This window comes from Asparagus officinalis, chromosome 5 (assembly GCF_001876935.1).
Source record: "Asparagus officinalis chromosome 5, Aspof.V1, whole genome shotgun sequence".
Lineage (NCBI taxonomy): Eukaryota > Viridiplantae > Streptophyta > Magnoliopsida > Asparagales > Asparagaceae > Asparagus > Asparagus officinalis.
In genome coordinates this window covers 40,681,558-40,695,812 of record NC_033798.1, presented here as the reverse complement: position 1 = coordinate 40,695,812, position 14,255 = coordinate 40,681,558, and the positions used below count along the sequence as shown (strand labels likewise).

Sequence of the window (14,255 nt, the reverse complement as noted above, 5' to 3'; positions counted from 1 at the left end):
ACGGACCTATCCGGATCTTCATCTGACATCAACACCTTGATAGATTCATAGAGCGATGAAGAAGGCGCTGAAAGAAGGACAGAAGATCCCTTAGGTTAGCGCTCTTGTCTCGACTCTGCTAACTTAGCCTCATGAGTTGCTGGAAGTTGTTCAAATTTAATAGTCACCGACGCACCAGCTTCATCAGTTGGTCTCGTGACTTGAGCAGTGGGGCTAGCCTCAATTCTAGCTGAAGCCACTATAACCATCGGGTCCGAAGGGACAACTTCTTCTGGTCGGGAGGTAGATGGTTGTACCTCAATAACTTCTTGCTCCAAACCCAAGATATCTAAGTCTTGGTGCTTCTCGGTAGCCTTGGGAATAGTAGCCATATCAGCACCAGTGTCTATTCCTACAATCAAAATTCCCACATGGTTACCTAAAATTAACAACTGAGTAAAAGTGATTTTGGAATAAGATGCATACCTGCAAACGAACCAGCTTCCACGATTGGTCCTGCAGCTTGACTCTTACCCGGTTCTAACAGCAAATGAGAAATTAAGTTATGGTCAGACTCGGAGAAAGTAATCATCTGGTCCAAGTCATGCTCAGGAAGATCTCCAACTATGTCATCATGGGCAGCCTCCACTTCAATCGGCTCCTCCATAATAACATCTACACAAAAAGCCCAATCGAGGATGATGAGTCCCTTCTCTAGTGTGCTTCCAATGCATTCTCTGTTAGGAATCTTAACCCTAAGATTAGTTTATTTTGATGATAACAAATATTATATGTTATGTATATTATGTGCTAACATTTGTTTTGTAGTATCAGAGCTATATCAATAATTATATTCAAAGAGATACTCAAGACATAGATGAGTTCAAGGCAAAATAAAGCAAAGAAGAAGATATACTTTATTGTCAAAATGTAATTTTATATTTTCTTTGCTTAGAAATTTGTACAATCCTTGATCACTCACACACATGCATATACATAGTGTTAGAACACACTAACACATGCTTAGTGTGTTGGTTAATAATAGAAATCCCCTATGTTAGTCATTAGAGTTTATAGATATTGAGTGAGTCTTAAAACATTTCATTTATACCCCTTAGCAATTAGAATCTGAAAATACTCAAAAGATCAAAGTTGTAGGTATCTTAAAAGGATTTCTAACAAATCTTAAATCACCTCATTCTGATATCAGATGAGAAAGTTACAGTCAAAATACTAAAAAAAAAATTTTCAGAATCTGTGAGTTTACAGTGTAGCCGATTACTATGCCTTGTAGTCGGCTACTAAGCAATTTTCTGACTTCACAAAGTCTGTTTAGACTCAGTGTAGTCGACTACTATGACTTGTAGTCGACTACAGATGTAGTTTTTTTAGATTTTAGGTTTTGAATAAGTGACTGTTTATAGCCGTTTTGTGGATGTTAATTGGGTTTAAAAGTATGTCATTTCAGAGGATATAAATAGGTTTAAATATCATAAAATAAGCACCAAGTTTTGCACTTGTAAGATTCACATATTGTGCAAATTAACTCTCTAAACTTTTAGTTTTTTGATCTGTTTTCCATAAAAGAGAGTTTCTGATATTGCCTTTATTCCTATCATTCTTAGAGCTTGTTTAGGCAATATTTAGAGTGCTAAAAAGATTGATAAGCCACTGTTCACATCCACATCAAGGTTTATAGGATTGGAATTGTATATTAATTCAAGGAAGGTTCTCTCAGCTTTGAGAGGGTTGATCTCTTGGTCTAGAGATCGGTATGACGATTAGCATGGTCTTGTCAAATAGGTTGCAATTTACATGGTCTTGCAAATTGGCCAGGTTTGCTTTTGATTTTGTAAGGTTTTAAAATCATAGTGGAAACTCTCAAGAGGGATTTACTTGGGGACTGGATGTACACCGGGGAGGTGGAACCAGTATACATGCTTGTGTTTGTGAAGTTCTTTTTCTGAGATTGTCATTCTTTCTTTACAATTTATAATCTACTTTGCAAACTCACCCTCTAGTGTTTAAGTGTAAATCTTCCGTAGATTTTTATAAGAGCGCACTCTATTCTTAAGGGTCACGATCCTACACTTAGTATACATAAGCAAAATCAGACCCTACATTCTCAGCTCATCTCCAGTACATCTACAACATATACACAATATACCCAGGGTAATTTCATGCCAAATTTGCCCTTGGAAGTCCAGCATGCTCAGGGTAATTTTCTTCTGGGAATTCAATTGCAATTCAGCTATGAGCTCCTGACAAAGATGATCAGTTCAACGTCAACTCGATGACACGAGCAAGTTTAATTTTTCAAATATCAACACATCAGCTCCAGTTCCTGATTTTAACATATGGTTAGCGACGTCGCAATACCAGAAGTTGGAAAACTGAAGCCACTTATTGGTCCTTCTACATAGTCCAACGTTGAGCAAAAGCAGGGCTTATCTTATCCAAAGTATTTTAGAGTCCTCGATAAAATACTAAGAAGACTAAAAACTTTGAAGGGGATATCTGTATGCGTTAAAATTTGCCTATAGGTCCCAAACACAGCTCAAGACAGAGAGAATATGAAGAACGTCATCATCTAAGTCAGAGAAGACTAGCCAACGCAAAAGGAAAGAAAGGTGAACTTAAAACAACGACTCAAAAGACTTGGAGCTGTCTCACTATTAGTGAGACAATCTCCACTGTCTTGCACAGCTAAGACAGTGTAGACTATCTCGGCCATGCGAGATAGTGATGGGTATCTCACCAACTGCAAGATAGCCTCCCATGTTTTCTGACGGTTTTGTTGAGTTTTGTGGGGTCCACTTGGCTCCATAACTGCTTGAAAACATGCATTAATGTAGAGGGACAGTTACATCTTGAAAATATGCCCACTACCCACGAAAAATATGACATTTAACGCCCTTTAAGGTAGTAGGCGGCGGTTACAAAGTTCCTAAAACTGTCTCCTTCGACCGAGACAGTGGACACTGTCTTGCCCACATGAGACAGTGACCACCAAGTGATTTGCCTCCTACTCGATGGTTATGACTCCCAATTGCTATAAACATTCCTCTACACACTTGTGCAATGGACCAAGGCGGGCAAATGCGTGATCAAATAGAGAGAGGATAGCATTTGGTGAACTTTGACAGCAAGAGAGAGTTCTTCATTCACTTTAAAGCATTCTCAAGTGTTCTTTGGTATTTCCTTGAGTTGAAACTTATATTTGATCTTGAGAAGAGTAATTTTCTTACCTCGCTAAGGCACTTACTTATGTTATTGTTTCCCTGTCGAAACATTAACTTCAAGCTTTCTTCATATCCAATTTGGAAATGTTGCTCGGTGGTCCACGGATAACGCATCACCGGTACATGCAAAGATCTCACACAAGCAGAAGCTACTACGTATGAGTTTTTATGTGTGTTTCTAGGGAATATAATTTTGTTTCTTTGTAAAGAATAGAATCACACGTGTAAGGCTTATTCTTTTGTTTCTTTTGAACGATTTAATAGAAACTGCCAAGAAAATTTTTCCCAAAGCAGACATACATAACGTGTAGAAATACACTTGTCAGCCACTTGGTATTGAGTTGTATTTTGGCAAAAATGGAAACACCATAACAGTTCGAATGTCGCATGAATAGTGACCCATCAATGACCTCTCATAAATGCACCTCAGAGTCCCAAAAGGCGACACTTTAATTTCACTCGAATCGGCCAGCCAAGTTCTAGCGAAAGGGGTCAGTATTGTATCATAGAAATGAGTAAGTGTTAATCCCATCCCAAGAGATGGCACAGGAGATGACATGTGTCCTAGATTAACTATGCACCAGTTTGACCCAACTCCATGAAGGTTGAGCCAAAGGATGCCATCACTCAGCCCCTTCCTATATGGGCTAATCGAAAGGCATCCACAATCGTACCCTGCTACTAAAATGAACTCCATGCATTGTCATCCATTTAGATCGAGTTCAGAAGCCCCCTCATCCAAGCGACCGAATCAAAAGTCGTCCTTTCTCGGCCCTCTCACAAGGTCAAAACAAAAGGCATTCATTCTAGAACCCCTCGTCGACAGCCAATTACCATCATATTAAATGCACGGTAGGAGTCATCTTACATCCCCGCTGAAAGTCTTAAGGACTCAGCGGACTTTGTTAGTACTTTATTTCCCCTGTCACCGTCACATTAATTATAAAAGTGACTCATACTACCCACAGTCGACACTTGTACAATATTAGCTGAATAAGCCGTCTGCTTTAGACTCGATCGAAGTTACACAACTGCCCTCCTAGATCTGCTATATATAGGTGCATTACCTACTGCACGGAGGTATGCAATCTTTGACGATATAACACATAGCAATTATATATTTTCTCCTCCACTTAAGATCAATACTGACTTGGCATTCGGAGGACCCCCCAAGCAAACCTTACTCTGATCCTCTTAAATATTGTTTGTATGTAGGATTGAAGTCTCTAATCAATAATAAATCATTCAAGAAGATTGAGAAACCCTAAAACTCTCTATATAATACACACTAAATTCACATATTAAATATCTGACATTAACATTTCTGAATCAAGGTGTCACTTGGCTTTGAGTTGGCCATCTATTTGGTACAAGGCGATATTGACATATAATCAGATGATAATTATATAATCGAACAAATTTTCAAAACAGCCCCAAAAAGTTTTTTATTTTTTAAAATCGACCCGATTTTTTTTATTTATCAAAATCGACCCACTTTGCCACGTAGGCTTAATGAAGTTCCTAAATAGTCGGGGTTGGCAACCCCGACTGTTTAGGAGGGTGTTAAACCCCAATTAAAACCCTTAAACTCGAAATTTTTATGTCCTAAACAGTCGGGGTTGGCAACCCCGACTGTTTAGGAACGTCATTAAGCCCACGTGGCAAAAAGTGGGTCGATTTTGATAAATTAAAAAAAAGGTCGATTTTAAAAAATAAAAAACTTTTTGGGACTGTTTTGAAAAATTTCTCTTATATAATCACATGCCGAAAGGTGCCTACGTACTCCTTTGTTCCATTCCCTCAAAATCTAAAATAGAAGGCAATGATGGCGTACTCTTAAAATTCAAGGAGGTGGGAGGTGGCATAGAGGAGCGCTAGCACCACTTGCGCCGCCATCACTCACTCACGTTCGCCCCAAAAATAGGGGTGCTGTGGTTTAACTTAACCGTACCCAACGCTTAACCCAATCCACGCCTCTACCTCTGGGGCGAACGCCGGTGGCATGCGCTAGCACTCCTCGATGCTACGTGTTCTGACAGTAGAAATCCTAAAATACCATCAATGATGAAGTCGATGGCACTCGCCAACTTCTAATTAATATCAAATTAAAACATTTAATAAGTCGATGGCACTCGCCAACTTCTAATATCAAATTAAAGACTGTAATGGTTGCCTATAATATACCAAGTAAAGTTGTAATTTCTGCGCGTGGAGGAGAGGTTAATGTCTATCCACTGCCAAAACTCAGAATTACTCAAACTCGACATCCTTTCTTGCGGAAAAAACAAAGGCATTGGGATAAATAACTGGAAAGTGATAAGTGCAAACACACGATTAACGACGTCTAGAGCAAATCCCATGTTCTCAGAAAAAAAAAGAAGAAGAAAAAAGGAAAAAGGAGGCGAAGAAAAAAAAATGAAAAGGAATACAAAATGAAAGGGCACTGCATATTTCCTCAAGACTCTGAGTCCCCAAGATGAAGCAATTTGTGATGAAGTCGAAGGAATTTTGACTTCCCTGATGTTATTATTAGAATGCTAAGGGGTTTGCCGCAGACTTTTAGCATTAGACCCCGAAATCTTAAAATCGACAAATTTAGAGCTTAGTCGACCGAAAATAAATTTGGCAGGAAAGAGGAGGGAAAGGGATTGATGGTTGATCTCCATCTACATTGTAAGCTATTCCACGAGCCCTTGGTTTTCTTTATCACTGAGATCAAGTCTTGATCTTTCAAAGGGTAAATGGTTAATCACTCAGAGATATGGCCTCTCGTAATGATCCTAGGTCTCTGAATTTTATGCGTTATCTAATCACTTGAGATTACAACTTAAAATCATCAGGAACTTGCTTTACGTACACTTCAATTAATTGTGATGGTTGCAGCTAAATTGTTAGGTAATCAACTTACATTTACGAATTAGGTAAAGATTTTGCAAACCTGTGATAGTGATGTATAAGAAGTTTGGTTTTTGTTAAGCGGCGCGCTCAGTGTTTCCTGGTTTATGGATTTCTTTATTACATAACGCTTGGCAAGGAAATATATATGTATCTATATGTAGTTGTTTAGCACATTTTTAAAAACCGAGCCTATATATATCTACTTCTTTATTACTAAAAGAGAACAACAAAAAAGATAAAATAAACATAAACCTAAGTTTGTGAACAATGAAAAAAATAAAATGAATAACCAACCCACTCCCTCTCTCTCTCTCTCTCTCTCTCTCTCTCTCTCTCTCTCTCTCTCTTCTCCTCTGAGCTCCTTCCTATCTCGTCTCTCTTCTCATTCCGCACACTTCTGAAAGAACTCTCGAGAAGGTGCGCAGGATGTTGTCGTACTGATCCGCAAGGCTCTCTCCATACCCGCTCGCTGTTCTGCCATCGTCATCTACTATTCGACCAGCAGCTCCATCAGCTCCTGTCGCGGTTCTGTTTAGCGGCGACGTCGGCGAAACCTGAGAGAGGAAAGGAAAGCAGGGAAATCTTGCCGTTTTTTTCTAATATCTGCTCTCTCTCGTCTCTTCTCTCTCTCTCTCTCTATATATATTATATATATATATATATATATATATATATATTATATATATAAATATATATATATATATATATATATATATATATATATATATATATATATATATATTATAGAGTCGATCAGTTCCAGCCTCGATTTCCCTCAATCGATCTCTCAGGTACGCTTTGTTCCCTATTTTTTGGTTTTTTATGTTTAATTTCATGCTAGATTCGTTAAATTTGGTTGATCGATATCATCTCACGAATTACGAACCCTAGATTTGGTGGCTCTTTATTCTTTTTATGTAAAAATCGCTTCTTTTTCTTCAATCGCTTTCTTCATCCGCCTCTGCTATAGGGTTCCCTTTGTGAAGCATCCATGTTCCAATTCTAGAGATAATTGCGGTGAACCATTGGTGACTTCCTATCACTCGGAGTTCATGGGAACTTGATTATATATGGTGATTGAACTTTTTAAAGTTGTTTCACATAATTAATCTTTATGCATATTAATTGGTCTGACTTCTCTTTTTGATTGTACATGCATTCTGCAAGTATTGTTCCAGTAGCAGTTGTCGAGACATTGCCAATTAAAAAGTTGAAGAAGTTCGGAAGCCTGCCAAGTGAAGTATAAAATTCTCTTCAGTGTTATACTGCCTTGCATTTGTTACTAAACTACATAACATTATCTTATATTCTTTTAATTTGTTTATAGGAAATGCTCGATTTGCCGACTTCTTTGATATTATACCTTTTTGCCATTTTCGTTATGGTTAACTATTTTTTTCTTTTTATGGTTATCATAACGGGTAATTCTGCTGTGTTGTAAATACTGGTAGAAGGGTATGCATTTAATTGGTATGGAAAAAAGGATAATGCTGTGTTGTAAATACTGGTAGAAGGGTATGCATTTAATTGGTATGGAAAAAAGGATAATTGTTATTTCAATGTTATTGGCCTTCAATTTATTGACATTTAATTGGTATGGAAAAAAGGATAATTGTTATTTCAATGTTATTGGCCTTCAATTTATTGACTGCTGACAGTTCATGTTATTGCAACTATTGCGGTAATTCCAATTTGCAAGTAGAGAAGATAAGTTGGACATGAAATTTTGTCACGGATCACAAAATATATTCTAAGAAACATTAGATTTTTTAATGATGTTTATTATAAAATGGATAATATGATAATGAGAACTTAAAGGAGTTATTATAGTGGAAGGTGCAGGATCATTATTGGAGTAGGTTGAAGCTACATAAAAACTGTGTTTGTTTTAGATTTTTTTTCATGATTTGTTATGTTTCTTATTGAAGAAATGGGGAAGTGATCATATTGCTTTGGTTTGCGAATTCGCTTTTGTAGATGATGACAATGCAAGCTAATGTTCTTCAGCTTCTGCACATATGCAAAATGACCACGAGGTCCACGACCAGGTAGATTTTTTTCTTTCAATCAAATTCAAATAGGGTAATGGCATTTGTTTGAAATCAGGTAGTAACTCTTTTTCCTTTGGATACCTTCATAATCAAAGAAGTGGTATGTAAGGTGACAAGTCTGTAAATCTTGCAATCTATAATTCAGCTCATGCAGGAAACTTTATAAAAAAATCAAAGAAGTGATAATATAATATTTTTTATGCAGATTTTTTTTATAAAAGAGTGTGTTTTGATTCACCCAACAGTAAGAATTCAGGAGGTAGGTCAAATAATTGGATCTTTTTACTGTTTTCCTATGGTTCTTATTTTTTAATCTCTATTATTCATTTTGTGTAGATTTTAAGACCCTACATATCTTCAAATTATCATCAAATACCGTTGAAGATGAAGTTTTAGGAGACCAAGAGAAGGAGGACGAAGAAAGCTTAAATCAAGAGAATCAATCATTCTCTTGATTCCAAAAAACTTATATGTTGTCTGTATAAGTTTATGATTCCTTATTTGTTATTCTTCTTATTGCAGAAATGGGGAAGTGATCATCTTTCTTTGGTTTGCGAATTCGCTTTTGTAGATGATGGCAGTGCAAGCTAATGTTCTTCAGCTTCTGCACATATGCAAAATGACCATGAGGTCCACGACCAGGTAGATTTTTTTTCTTTCAATCAGTAATGCTTTCAAGTCAATGAGTACAATCAGTAATGCTTTCAAGTCAATGCTGATTTAGGGCAATTATTCTGTCATTATCATTCTCTAGCTACCTGTGTAATTTTATTGGTCGTGTATCTTCTCAGTTTCTGCCTTTGACAACAATCTATAATCTATTATGATTAACCTCCAGTGAGCTTCAGCTCATGAAATGATACTGTAATTACAATAAGCAGGACCTTTGTATGTTATGCTTGCATGTGTTATGTCAAGACCAGTCCTGCGTGCAGTAAATCCATGAAAGAAAATCCTTCCAGCAAATGTCACTGAATCTCAAAGAATCACAGTTGGTTTGACATATAGCTGTATAGTTCAGAATTTCACAGATTCCAGGAATCAGATAGGATTCATTTTACTTGGTTGTTTATCGTTATTCTTATCCTTCCATTATAGGTTTCTTTTAGCCCATGAATTTAACATCCTATAAACTGAACAGCTTAAAGTAGCATTTGATCAAAAAATTAGCCTGAAGCTTCAAAATTAAAACTCTAATATTTAGATGTTATCTATGATATCTAAATGGATTTTTTTTTAAAAAACATGCAACTTTAAAAAAAAATTCTCTACCCAACATCTCATAAAGTGAACAGATTGAATGCATATTGGACTAGGATCTGAAATTTCTGATTGAATCCTGATACATTGACCTCATTAAAAAAATAAAAAAAATAAAAAGTAATAAAAACCTTCATACCAAAATTTTCTCGTGTTAGATACCTAACTTGCTATTAAAAATAAAAAGTAATAAAAACCTTCATACCAAAATTTTCTCGTGTTAGATACCTAACTTGCTATTCAAACCCCTCCATTTTAATGATACCAAAATTTTCTCGTGTTAGATACCTAACTTGCTATTCAAACCCCTCCATTTTAATGCCGCTTGCTGAACAGGTAAGAAATCATTTCATTATTTGCATGTTTGGTAACAATTTAACTCTACAAGTCAGATAACGAATTTTATTATTTGCATTACATCTACTACTTCATATCTAAATCAGAATACTTTATTTTGGTAACATGTTCAGTATTTGCAGAAAATCTTTTAGAAACCGTGCTTTGCACGGAGCTAAATACTAGTTTTGATAAATAGACAAAATACATTAACACTCCTCTCTCTAATCACGAGAGGGTAACAAAAAGTGAGACAGACCTCACATGTACAAAAATAAAACTATGAGCTGGAACTACAAAAGCTCCTGAAAGAAATAAATAAGTAAAACTCCCACTAGCGGTGTCGGCAATATAATGTGAACCCTATTTGGTCACACCACAGCAAATGTTGAATGGGCCTGGGAAGATCCGATATAGTCAGGAAGCTAGTAATGGAGGTGTGGTAGAGAGTGACCGAGCATCGAAAGGGCATCAACCACCTGATTAGCTTCTCTGACACAGTGGTGCATAGGAACATCGCCAAGGTGTCGATGCATGGCTTGCCAAGGGCAGAGGATCGCTTCCAGTGTGGGCACGAATGATCGACCGATGCTTTTGGCTAGGCTCATGGAGTCAGTGCAGGCTATTGTGAGATGGAGGTTCATCTCATCAACGAGTTCAGCCCCCGTTGCAAAGGACTTGCATTTCTCCTTGAAAACTGGTACCATAATCCCTAGGTCTTGCAGGGTGATGTCAATAGTTTGCAAGGAGCCAATCCCATACTTGGAAGAGTACATCATTGGTTTGACAAGGTGAACCATGTGCCATGTGCTGAAGTATGTAGTTGTTTAGCACATGTTCTTGCTTTATGCATATTGATTTGTGACACTTATACGTGCTACCTAAGTCTAATATCAGTTACCTCTCACCACTTACATTTGAGTCACAAGGTTGTTAAAAAGGAAAAATTGGCTAAGTGTACGGTTTATGTTTTGCACATGTTGAAGTCGGTTTAGATGGGTGCATGACCAATTTTTTTGATGATGATTATGCATTATATTCACTTGGGTATTATGTATTTCACGACATAATTCTATTAGGATGTTCTATAATTGTATTCCGGCTCACACGGCGTGCATCTTACTACACTATGATACGTTAAAACTAAGCAATACATGTGAATACTTCGTGTTAACTGTACAGACATAGCCTATCTAGTTTTGACGCGTATAAATCATTTTTGAGCTCTAATTTAACTCATCTCATGTCATAACTTATGACACAGATTTCTTATGTATGACTTTGTCTTTTATTATTGGGTAAATTTTAATTAAGAAATTACTATGAATTGTCAATTGCCATGGTTTTTCCTCTAGATAACTACGATGGACATTTTTTTAATTGGAAATCTACAATATACGTGCCTAAAGAATATTCTTTAGGAATTATATCATGTAAAATATCGGCCGCAATATCGCTATTGCGGCCAATATATCGGGTTTGAGAGACGACATTGGTGAAATTATATCGTTTTCCGATTGGATTTTTTTCTCTCGATATTATCGGCAGTGTTAATATCGGCCTATTTTGGTGAATATCGGTCAATTTTTTAGGTTTAATTGAATTGGGTAAGTTTTGGGCTGGTAGGGCTCCTAAACCCCGTTGTTTGGTAACCAAAGTGTGTCTTTTTGTAGTGTTTTTTTAAAAAACATCATACCATGGTGTTTATTTTTCAAACGTGTTTTCAAAACAGCATTTATAGTTATTATTTATATAGCGGCGGACGGCAGCCGTCGCGCAGGGGTGACGACTGGCGACGACCGGACACGAACCGCAGCAAGCAGCAGCTGCGGCGTCGGCGGGGCCGACGACTGGCGACGACCGCACAACGATCCGGCGACGAACGGCAGGGGCGCGATGGCCTGGGCGGTTGCGACGATGACCTCAGGTCGACGGCGGGCTGCGGACTGACCACCGGACGTGGGCTGCAGGGGTCGGCCCGGCAGTCGGCCGACCGGCGGGCGGCTGCGTGACGGCCGACCGGGCAGGCTGCGGCGACGGCGGCGGCGAGGAACGACCGATGGCGCAACGGCGGGCGGTGACGCGGCAGCGGCTAGCGGTGCCGGCAGGCGGGTGGCGGCAGGCGGCGCGGCGGCGGCGAGTGGTGGCGGCGGGCGCGGGCGCACAGGCCGGCCGACAGCAGCGGCTGGCGGCGACGGCGGGCGGCCGACGGGCAGCGACGTTCGCGCGCCCGGTGGCGACAGGCCTGACGAGCGTACACGGCGGCTAGCCGACAAGCGTCGGCTTAGATGAGAAAAAACGAGCAGCGGCGCGCGGCAAGGCGGACGACCGACAGCGCAGCGATGGGCTAAGGGCGGCGGTCGGGAGGGCGGCGGTAGGCGGCGACCACGACGGGTGGTTGGCGACGGACGACCCGACCGAGCAGACGGCGGACGGGCGGCGGCTTAGATGAAAAAAAGGAATCTCAAAACACCCTTTTTGGTGTTTTAAAAAAAAACGTTTATTTTTTGGATTTTGTAAAGGGTCAAGTCCAAAAATCGCCCCGGTTGCAAAACATGTTTCATTGTTTTTTTTGAAAAAAAATCGAAAACGGCAAAACGCCATGGTTGACAAACGATCCCAAGTTTGGCTGTTTTCGTTTTGATTTGAGAATATGTTTAATATAATATCTAACATAATATATTAAATATAATTAATATAGAGTTATTATGAACATGCTTATTATATATACTATATATATATATTATAGCTAATTTAATATATTAGTAATATTTAATTAATTAATATAAAAAATATAATAAATAAAATATCTTATATAATAATATAATAACATATTAAATACTAAATATTTAATATGTTAATAATGTACTATATAATAATAAAATAATAAATAAATATAAAAAACTAATAAAATATAAAAACCTATTAAAAATAATAAAAAGCTATTGATAATAAATAAAATACAATAATGATATAATAATATACTATACAATAGTATAATTTCTATAATAATTATTAACTTTTTAATAAATAAATGTATTAATTAATAATTATAAATATTATATAATAGTAATCATAGTTAATAATAGCATAACAAATATAATAATATTTATTATAATAACATATTGTATAATAATATAATATAATGAATATAAAATATTAATATATTATGTAGTATATAATATAATTTATTATAAAGTAAAATAATTTTTAATAATAAAATAATGTATTTGTAAACAAATGTGTTAATGTAAAAATAATATATTCATAATAAATAATATTTATTAATATCATAAATATAATATAACATCATAAATACTAATATATTATTAAAGTACTATTAATAAACTCTAACATATTAGAAACTATAATATATTATATAATATTAAAATATTTATGATATATTAATTTATTAATAACATATTAGTAATAACATAACATTAACATTAATAATAATATTAATATCATAAATACTAATATATTATTAAAGGACTATTAATAAACTCTAACATATTAAAAACTATAATATATTATATAATATTAAAATATTTATAATATATTAATTTATTAATAATATATTTGTAATAACATAACATTAACATTAATAATAATATTATACTATTATTCATATTAATATCATAAATACTAATATATTATTAAAGGACTATTAATAAACTCTAACATATTAAAAACTATAATATATTATATAATATTAAAATATTTATAATATATAATAATATATTAGTAATAACATAACATTAACATTAATAATAATATTATACTATATGAATAATAGTATAATATTATATTATATTAATAATAGTATAATATTATATTATAATAATAAAGGAACATTATTATAAAAATATTTATATAATATACAACAATAACAATTTGATATACCAAAATAATTAAATATATAATTATTTGAAAATAATATGTAATAATATAACTCATTAAAGTACAATATAATGTTATAATACATTATATCATATTATATCGCATTACATTTTATACTTATAATACTATAATAATGTAAACTAAATATTATAACATTTTATTTATAATATATTTTATTATAATTAATATATAATAAATTAATAATATGTTTTATAATGGGTCAAACTAGTGTTGACCAAAAATACTTAACATGATGATTTGAAAACATTTTAAGGAAAAAACACAACACCATGATGTTTTTTTACAAAAACACAACATGCAAAACACCATGGTATCCAAACGAAGTAGATTCGTGAATATTCTATTTTCATGAAAAAAATAAAAAATATATGAGAAAGTCTACAAAAAGTGTTAAAGCATAAACAAATAAAATGTGTTTTGAAATAAGTGTTGTATTTTTTGTTTAAAGATGATTTAGCTCAAAAAAACACCACGGTTTTCAAACACATGATGTTTTGTTTTTGATAAAAATACCATGGAAACAAGTAAAACACCATGGTATCCAAACGGAGCAAATTAGGTGTTTTGC

General features: G+C 35.5%; 1 long non-coding RNA gene across 3 annotated transcripts; it reads left to right on the top strand.

Annotated features, from left to right (window-relative positions):
* Positions 6,766 to 10,803, top strand: LOC109843101. Of its 3 annotated transcripts, none has more exons than XR_002247512.1 (6): positions 6,766 to 7,192; positions 7,287 to 7,359; positions 8,097 to 8,167; positions 8,376 to 8,429; positions 8,507 to 8,812; positions 10,149 to 10,803. It is a non-coding gene; the product is annotated as an uncharacterized LOC109843101 (long non-coding RNA). The 3 variants fall into 3 exon arrangements; XR_002247513.1 differs by having other exon boundaries at positions 6,766 to 7,359; positions 8,507 to 8,645; positions 8,742 to 8,812; XR_002247511.1 differs by having other exon boundaries at positions 6,766 to 7,359.